This window comes from Mycteria americana, chromosome 5 (genome assembly GCF_035582795.1).
Source record: "Mycteria americana isolate JAX WOST 10 ecotype Jacksonville Zoo and Gardens chromosome 5, USCA_MyAme_1.0, whole genome shotgun sequence".
In the NCBI taxonomy this organism is placed as follows: domain Eukaryota; kingdom Metazoa; phylum Chordata; class Aves; order Ciconiiformes; family Ciconiidae; genus Mycteria; species Mycteria americana.
In genome coordinates this window covers 52,197,423-52,207,969 of record NC_134369.1, presented here as the reverse complement: position 1 = coordinate 52,207,969, position 10,547 = coordinate 52,197,423, and positions in this window count along the sequence as shown.

Sequence of the window (10,547 nt, the reverse complement as noted above, 5' to 3'; positions counted from 1 at the left end):
CTAGTCACAGCAGAGTTAAATACAATTGGTGGGCTATACATATAAACTATAAAAGAAAATGTCAAAATAAATCAAAGCCCACTAAAGTTATCTGTGTCACGGTGAGGGCTGATCTGTTCACTAGCTGCAACACAGCTCTCCACAAACAATTAAAGGAAACTCCAGGAAGCCTGTGCACTGATCCCTTAAGCAAAGCAGTTTCAGTAGGCAGAATCTAGCACAAAAACTTTCCTATGACTCTTCATCCCTTGAAATGGTGCCACCACTGAACGCTTGCCAAGTTGTTAGTGAAACTGGTGTGTAACAGACTTAGGGTACATTGGAAACATGTGAATTATGTCATTCAACGTGGTTCTGGTTGGGCTTTTGTCCAGAGAGGATATGTGTTTTGATGCCCTGTATCAGAACACAATAGACTGGAAAACAGTTTATGGGAAGATGGAGTAAGCGAGTGTCTAGATCTAAAATTCACAGCTGTCCAGCTACTTCTCTTATGCACTGAACAAAAAATCCTAAGACTGTGGAAAAAATTTGGATTCAGAGTTTTCCATTGAGATCAGGAGTATGTTACCTTATCATTTCTTTAGTGGTTGACAGCATAGCATGTCTCTGGGAGACAGAGGTGGTCTAGGTGGTGCTTTCTGCGTATGTTTTCCAGTTCAGTTAAAAACTTAAAATCTAAACACTTTGGTAAACCTTGTTCCCTCCTCTCATCCAAATCAAGAAATTTTAGCTGGCATTGCTGTTTTCAGCTAAAAACATTTGGGGTTTTGAGTATCATAATTTGACTCTAAAGATTCTTATTAAAAGTGGCTAAAATATATTCTGTAGAAAATGGAAACTTTTTTCAAAACAGTTAACAAAGGTGATTGTAACCTCAGTTTTATACACCGAGATAGTTCTGGCAGATAATTTCAAATGCATCGGAAGGACTTTAGCCCTTTAATGCAGCTTGATGTGTTCTTGTGGATTGTGCAAACTGGACTGGGTTGCTCAGAAGGCTGTGGAGATGGGGAGTCTTCTTCAAATTGATGAAGCTGTTGTAGAAGAAAATTGTTACATATTAAAGCTACATTAGTTATGAATTTAAAGCCTATACACTGTTAGGAAGCAAAAAAGGTGTGGGTTTTTTTTTTTTAATTTCTTCTGGGACATAGATACTTCCAGCATTTCCCAATCACCATCTTCTTCACCTTTACGATGAAGGTGACCTTCAAGATGTAAGCTCTTCGTATAGCAGCTCTAAACCCATCACTCTGACAGCTGAGAGACTCTGAGCTTTAAGTGACTGCATTTAGAGCTGTGCTCAGACAATCTCCCTACATGCTGCTGTTCTGTAGATTAGTGAATCACTTTATTTTTCCATACAGCTCCCTCTTTCTGCTCGTACTGTTTACTCTGCCAGGCTCCAGCTACATCTGCACTTATTTAAATGCCACTCCTAAGCTACCAGTACACACAGCAAGCCTCTCCCTGGAAAAGGCTTAAAGTGCCGCAGCACTTCCATCTTTATCTAGGCTGGCCTGAATCAGGTGGCCATGTGACTGGCAGTGCTCTACAGGGACCAGAGGAGCGCTGACCTATTTTAGGAATCAAAGCCTTAAAGTACGTTTGTAACAAAATGAGAATATTCTTGGCAGTTAAGTCTGTGGAAATGCAATCCCACTACTCCAGACAGCCATGGTGTGGGGATTCAGTCCAAGCCACTATATCATAGGTGTGCATTAGAGGTATGTGCTATGCACTCTGTACGGTAGCTATGAAATGCAGCTCCTGCTTTGAGCTTACTCAGACAAAAGCACCCTGGAGGCCACTAATAATGTGTAGCACATGTTAACTCCTACATCCAACACAGTCTTTCTGGACTGGAGTATGGCACTATTAGCCTTTTACCCTTCATGTCTCTTTCTGAACTCCCTTGTTGCAGCATCCATAGGAAATCTGTTAATGAGTGGCTATTGCTCTAAAAAAACTTTACTCTATTAAACAATGTTCAAGCTAAATAACAGCTATACCTCTGTAGGTATGCTCCATTCTGAAAGAAACAGATCCATTAAATAATGCACTGCAAAGTGAAAACTAGTCTAGGAAATATATTTTCTATATTGTTCCTTTTGTGTAGTCATTTTTCTTTTTGCATGAACAAATGAGAGAAATAGATATATTGTATGTGTGTGTAAACATATATATCTATATATATATCTATAAAAGTTCTTGTACGTATTCCTTGCTGTGCACTAGATGCTATAAAATCGCACTTCTCCTTGGAGGGAGAGCTGACTGCAGGGCTAATGTGCAGAGACTGGCAGTGTTTTATGAAACCTGGCAAACATAGGTGTAATAATGATAGACGTGTCAACATCCAAATGTCAATATCCAAAGTTTCTGGCCAGACATTTAATCTTTTATGACCTGGAGATACTTATTACTCTTTAAAAAGATCCCTCAATGACTATTAACAGATGCATTGTATTTTTACGTATATATTTACCTAGCGTTATAGAAGCGAATGACATTGTTTGTAAATAAATCAACAGTGCAAAGAAGCTATATTAAATATTGAAAAAGAGAGAGAAAAGACAGAGAAAATCTCTCTTACGTGAAAAGATCTTCCTATGAAATACTTCTTAGAGTTGTTTGTATTCATATCATAGCTGCGTTCCCTCTTCCACAACAGTCTGTAGTGGGACTGAGCCAGTGACATCATTGTCTTATTATGGGCGCTGATTCTGGGCTGAAGTTCTTCATCCTGTCAACAGCAAGTGTGACCATTTGCAGGGCAAGGACATGTCAGGACACCTGGGACACATTTGTATATACAGCCTTTTCCTGCTGTCTCTCTGCCTGCCGCTTAAACTCGATCCCACCCACATTCCACTTAAAGTCCACAGTGGGAGAAGGATGAGAGAAAGGAGGGGAAGGACATGGGGGTGGGGAGAAGAGGGAAAAGTGTTGATAAGGCAGTACAATGACTGGAATGTATAAATTGGGGGGTATTAATGTTTGTCCTGTGAGGAGGCTTCTTACAGGAGCAGGAGAAAGTAGTCAAAGAAAGACAGAAGAGAGCTTAAGAGCTTAAGAGGAGTTAAGACATGATTTATGGAGCAGTCCTGTTTTTACCTATGATTCTTCGTTATTTCACATTTTAATAATTAAAATACTTACAATATTTTATCTATTCTTTATCTCTATACTGCTGTCTCTTTGCATATACATACACGTACGTATCTACATGTACATAGACCAGAAAACAGTTAAAATTGTGTTTCCAGCATAAGTCATGTATCTTCTTTCTCACCATGTCTAACTAAATAAATTCAGTTCAGCTGTTTGGGGACAGTAGGGATACTGACTGTCATTCCTTGTTTTGGAATAATTTGTACATATGCATTGTAAATTTCATTCCTTGTACGTATGCAAAAGGTGTGACATAGCGTTTGACTTTCAGTTTTGATGAACTGTCAGAAGCTTAGATTGATCTCTCTTTAAAAGTATCTCCAGTGGCACCATCCCTTCAAAACCATACAATGCAATACCAGCTTCAGGATTCACAATACCAATTCAGCATTAATAATACCAATTCAGCATTACTAATTCATTCAGATTCAGGGTCTTCCTTTAAGTTCCTCCATTCAAAACCGACTCTTTAACATAGGAATTCTAGTACCTCTAAGGCAGGAAAAAAATGTGTTGTATGCTAGAGAATGGGGTATCACAAATCAGTCTATGTCAATCTACCCTGGTAATAAAGAGGGCAGAAAAGGAAACAAAGACTTTGCGTGTGAGTGTGACAAGATTTGGAGTAAATAATGTAGTGATGTTTAGGAACAGAGAAAATGAGAGCATAATTTGCAGTAATTCTTTTTATTTATGAATAAGCCACTCATGTAAAATCTACACCCTGTGGAGTAACTGTAGGTGCCTAATTGACTGCCTGTAAACAAACCATTACAACTCTATTACTCCATCAGCTGCAGGGAGGACACAGTGAGAAAAAACAACTTGTAAGTAAAGTTTTCACACCCCTGCCTCGTGGTGAACTCCTCAGCTGCTTTTCACATTTTAAATCCAGAGTGTGTCTCTTCTCACAAACTCCCTATCTGTGTAGTGCTGGCATACACAGCATGCTCTGCTATGGCAATTGTGCCAGATAATTAGAAACAAATTTAGCCCTGGTATAAGCATGCACACAGTTCCCAACAAAACCACTGCCTTTATTAAGAAAAATGTCACAGTAAGAAAGAAGTTCTGTGACACTTATATAAGTGTGAATGTGTCATCATACAGCATCAACAGATCTCCAGCTCTTCTTGTTTATCTTCACTTTGGCTCTCTCTAGAAGTAGCCTAAGAGTGATGATTGCAACAGAAGGCAGAAAAAATTGGAAAGCAATGGGGTAGGAGTGATTAAATATATTATTTTAAAGGTATATTTTTATTGGCAATGAATATTTTGTGGATAGAAAATAATGTCTATTATTTTTTGAAAAAATATGAGAATAAGAGCATAGATAAAATCCTCTTAGAAGAGTCACTGTATTCATTAACATCAAACTTTATGCTGCTTCCTTCAACTTTCCTCAGCTTAGCTACTGACTTCTACTTTCAGGCTACAGAAATGGATAATACATAGTAAAAAAGAAAAACAAAAATTAGTTCGCTCCCATCTTCTAATCTGCTGGATATCTAAAAAGATCTCTAAACCAGTGTCGATATGAAGACGACTGATAACCTGTGCAGAAAGAGCAGTGCGCTGTGAGGAATGTCCCCCTGTGACCCAAGCAGTACTCCAGAGACCCAGAGGATCACAATGGAGTTGCTCAGGAAATGCAGTGACAGCAGACTTTTCTGAAAACTTTTTGAAACTTCCTTCTTCTGTTTGGATAAGATATACCAAGAGGAAGGCCAGTTGGAATTCAAAAATGCAAACCTAAAAGCGAATATGAATATGTATTTATACATATGCATATAAATCTCTCTATATATATAATTTCTTAACAGTTAAACACTGTCTTAAAAACTCCAGGAAAATTTGGAACTGGCTCCACTTCAAGTTTGAGGAAGTTTAAATAAGTTCTTGTTTTATCAGAAGGAGTCCATCTACCCCACCCATCTCCGTAGATTAACTGGTTATTGTCCATAATCCACAAATTTGACCAGACATCAATAGAGGTGCAAAGAACAACCACACCTTAAAAGGATCAGGGTTGATCCTTGTGCTTATGATGTGTCATGTCTTAATAAAAACAATGAACAAGGAGGACAGAGCTGCTAGTCAGCAGCCTTTTAAAATCTTCATGCTTCCGCATACATAGTATTCAGCTCCCTTATGATGGAGGCAGAAAATCACAAGTGATTACTACTTGTGGAAACTCATTGAACTGGGATAACTCAATTGCTTGCAATCACATTTTCACCCTTATTTGTCTCAGCGTCTGCTGTATTCTGTCTGTTGGACACCATCCCTATAAGCCAAGGGACCAGCTGAGAGGATTGAGGTCTTTGAGATCTGAACACGAGAGTTCCACATGGCGAACAATTCAAGGTACTCTAATTGCACTTAATGACACTGCACGTCTTCAGCTTAGTCTTTGAAAGTAGACGAAAGAAAATCAGGGAAAAAAAAGAAATTAAGAAATGGACTGAGACTTTATGTGTTGAATGAAGATGTTCAACTTTATTCAGAAGCAATTACACTGAGGAAACCTGGCAATGGAGAGAATTAGTAATTTATTTTCCTCGGAAAGAGGTTTACAGGTATGTCTGCCTCTTTTTTACTATGCAGGTATCCACCTTGTTAACCTTTAAGGATTTACCCTTTGTGGTTATAGCCTTTTTAAAAGTCATAAAGATATTCATAAGAGTCTCTGGCTTATGTAAGACCATCCTTAAGCCATGGGGAAAGCCAGAAATGTTTCTACATTTTTCCATACACTATTTTCTTTCTTACAGGCTTCCTTCTTGTCAATATGTTTTCATGATATATCTCTGAACAATACAATTCTACTGTTTACCTGCTTAGACAGTGACATCCACTAAAAGAATGATGTACAGCACCTGAAAGAAAAACAAACAACAAACCACAAACAAACAAACAAACAAAAAACCACCCACAAGTAAGATGTACAGAAACATCTCAAAATTAAAGAGGCACAACTGTTAGAGCTTAAGGTCTAGAAAAATTTTGGGTTTTTTCCCCTAACTTTTCCCTATATCTTGTTATTTTGGGTAAAATCTAGGCTTATTTAAAATTTTTATCAGCTTCCAGGACACAGGGTAAAAATAATTTTCTCAGATCAGGCTTTTTATTGCTTCTCTGTTAAACCTGAATGCTAGTCAGAAGCTTGAAAAGTAAAATTACCAAAACTTTTATGTAGAGGCAATGTCCAAAACAATCCAAGGTAAGATCCAAAACAGCACGTAGGCATCTACCATACAATTATAGTGTAATTTAAACACTTATATCCAGAAGGGTGATCTAAAAAACTCCATGTACTCACTTACATGTCTGAGAGTCCACAGGCATCTAAGTTTTCTAACTTATGTGTCACTGCACACATCCAAATATGTCACCCTCTCGGCTGAATGAAATATCTAAACGCATGTCCTCCTCATCCAGTCCATCTGGGATGCAAAACAGTCTGTCCTTGCGCTAAGTCCACCCAGTGGCCCAGTTCAGTAGGTTTGCTCTGAGCTCACTTCATGCATAATGACAGAATCAACTCCAGCACATTGCATAGCTCCCACAGACACTTTCATTTGAAAATAGGTCAGGAGAAGGCGGCAAGTACTTTCATAGCAAGACTGTTATGCAAAATGTGTTTGGTAATATCACCTCCTCCTCCTCCCCCTTCTCGCTGGCTATCTTCTGAAAGAGAAGCAGGAGACAGTTGTCTTTGCTGACACTTCATATGACATACATAGAGAAGTGCAGGAGAAGCGTTTGGTTGCAAATCTTAGTTCCACCGAACCGAATTTGGACTATAGATAAGTGCCTAAATTCAGGAGAAAGACAAAATTTTAGATGCTTCCCTCTCTTTGACATTTTCAAATGTGTAGCTTAGACATCCACCATGCAAACATATTGGCTGATATGAATCATGTTTGAGGGCTGTACTGGAAAGTTTAGATGTCCCACGCTGCACCATGAATTCCACTCCTCAGACTTGCATCTAATTTTGAGGCACTGAGTCAGTGAGCAGTCCTCCAGTACTTTTTTTTTCTGATTTGGGCCCTTAACCAGATTTTTGAAACTTCAAGCTAAAGCCTGTTGAACCTTGCCTCGTGGATCCGTGAGTGTCCAGTGCCTTTCTCTTCCGAATATCTAAATGAAGGAAGTCAGATCCTAGTGTTGTCAAATGGGCACCAAATAACTTGAAAACTGAAGAAACTGAATTCCCACAGTTATTCCAAAGAAGTCCTGGTCAGTGCCAGAAATTAAAGGACATTGGTAGCCCCAGAAAAAATTCTATTTAGTAGATGAAACATAAAAATAGAGGATCAGTCCTCTTCTACTCTAAACTCTGTGAGCCCTCCCTGCCTCTACCAGTTTCAGCAGAAACAGGAAAGTCAAAGCAGCACAGATACTTTGTTTTGTTCATTTTATTCACAAAGATGACAATGAACTTGACATCTCTGAGCAAGATTTCTGTTTCATAAAGCCACCTGCAAATGAAGCAAGGGATGCAGTGACAAGACAAACCAACAATAGTAATTTTATTTGTACAGACAGTTCAGAAAAGAGTAGTTACATATAATAAAAAAGTAATATAATTTTTAAATTAATATATTAATTTTATATTAACCATTATATTAATTTTAATTAATATATTAATTTTAAAAATTAATATAATTGATATAATTTTCCTGATATTCAAGTCTGTGTCTGCTTTCTCTCACTTCCTTAAAACCCTACAGACTTGCAATCATGTTGCAATTGATATTACAGTCTGATGTGGACAATCAAAGTCAGGTGGAGGTCCAAATCTGTGCTCTTTGGAATACTGTTTTTGAAATACAGGCAGTTGTAGTATTGGGAAATTTTTGGAAAGGATGAATTTAATTTCATCCATGAAATGAGACTCCTCCATCTTTCTCTCTCAGATCTTCCCTGTGAATTATCTGTCAGATAATTACCACAGATACAATTACTGGGCTATGAAGACACAAATTCTAGTCCACCCCACTCATCCTACACAGCTCCCTTTCAAATACTATGTGCTATTTTTCCATTTTAAGTCCTCTTCAGAATTGAGATATTCAAGTTTTCTGAATCAAAACCCTTGATAAAGACTGGTTCACAGCACCTGTAGGTCAGTTTTGTTAGCCTCTTGTTAAGGGTGCTGGAACAGAGAGGTGGGATAAATAGCCTTGTAGTCACCGAGAGAGTTAGAAAGTAAATCCAACACGAACTTTCCTGCTATGGCCTTCAGACTACACTTTCTCCCTCCCAAAGCTGGCCTGCTTTTCCAAGATCTATTCTTGTAATGCTCAAGGGGACAGACTTAACTGCTTTATTTTTAATGAAAATCCTATGTGGTCAGTGGGTACTAACGTGCACTAAAATGTTTGCCAAGGTCCATGCTAAAGGTTCATTGACACTGTCAAAGATACAACAATCATGCTGATCCGTGTTTTCATTTTATTTTTGGTTTTGCATTTCCAGATCTGTTCCTGCCCCTCAGAACATTGAGCAGGGCTCCCTGGAGCTCTTTTTTTAGGTATCGCAGCGTGGGTGCATGCATATCATGTAAGTGCTGATAAACGAGGCCAGGTATATTTTAATAACCTTCAGTGTGGAAGGTATTTGTGCACCACTCTTACACACAGTCAGTCACTGTGTATCTTGGCAAAGCAAGGTCCATTTCTGAGGAAAGAGAACTATTTCCATCCTTAATAAGTCATTCCAAGTTTCCTGTGATGTTATAAATAATCGGGCAGGCAGCCGGCTTTATTCTCCCTAATTTGATATGGCAGACTTGGAGAGCAGAAAAGTTCAGTCTCAACATAAGCTCTAGAGTTGGACTTTGACCAAGATTTCCCCCTTCCCTCTCCTAATGAGATAAAGTTTATCATAAAATATGCTTAGCAAGGCAGCTGAGACAGGGCCCAGGCTTCACATCTATTTCCTAGGAGCCCCGTGCTCATAGTCAGTCCTGCATGCTGCGTGCATGAGGTCACAGCGTGCTGGGTTTGCTTTGGGGAGCTGGCAGCTAGGCTGACAGTCTTAGCTAATACATTTGTCATTTGGGAAAATAAAAAAGTGCTTGCAAAACACAGCTTAAATTAGTTTGTGAGTAATTGGAAAAGGAAATATAAAGTCACACTTTTATATGCATGTCTGGAAGGCAGTGAGGTGATGCATTGAGTACCTGGGTTACTGGCAAAGGTCAAGCACCCTCATGACAGCCTGAGATCTTTTCTAAACTTTGGGGAGATACAGCAATCTTCACAGAACTTTCAAGAGCTGCACAATGCAGAGACATGAGGAGGTTGCAGAGCTTATTTTTATGCATGAAAGAAGGTCAATTGAAAAGACACATTCCTTCATAATTGTAAGAGCGACAAGAGGAACTTGTGATTATATTAGAACCTGAGAAAAGATTTTTTTAAGTCTGCCTCTGCAAATGATGCTTTGCAACATTTTGGGAAAGTCGTTCAAGCTGTTTCTAATTGTCATTCAATTGTAAAAGAAGTTAAATAAATAACTCCCCACCTACGTCTTGGAAATTCAGGAAAATTAATTAGATAATGTTATTGAAATAGCTTATAGGCACTCTAAAATACTACTGCAGGCCAAAGCAGTGCACTGATGTTCATTACTTTCAAATACAAGGGAAAGGGGTCTTTTTGTTGTTAAATGCCTCAGGTCATATTTTCAGATCAGCTTCATTTCCAGAATGCAACCCAGATGTATTGTTATGGATTTTAAAATAAAATTATTGCTTAAAGGTAAAACATGATAATAGGAAAATTAACTTGTTCAGATGAGTCATAACATAAACTAATTTCCCTTTAAAAACAAAGCTAAAACCTCACTTTGCTCCCTTAACCCAGATGGTATTCTTTCAGAAGAGGTTACATATCCAACTTGGATCTATTATGCTTCCTAAACCACTCTGCATTCCTAAAAAAAATTATTATATGGGAATTAAGGATATTTTCCTAAAAAGGTCTACTCCCGCTTTTAAATTCTGTATTAAGAAAATTAAGAAACTCTTAGCTGAGTTATACTTTCCTATAATTTCTATGACTTATTGAGAAAGAGTACCCAAGTACCTCTTCTAGTACCTTCTCTCTTTTCTATCTCTGTCTTTCTATTCATCAGAATCAAAAGAGCTCTCTCAAAGACTGAAAAGGTCTTCCTGGATAGTGACGTAATGTTCCCAGGTAGAACGGAGTATGGGAAGCAGCAGAGATACGGAACAGTTTGGGTAGTGAGGCAACCTTGGTGCCTGGAGCAGAACAGTTTCTGCTTCTACAGCAGCAGGTCTGAGCAACGCAACCTGGCTGCTTTCTGGAAATTGTAGACCTGAATCTGATTTCCAC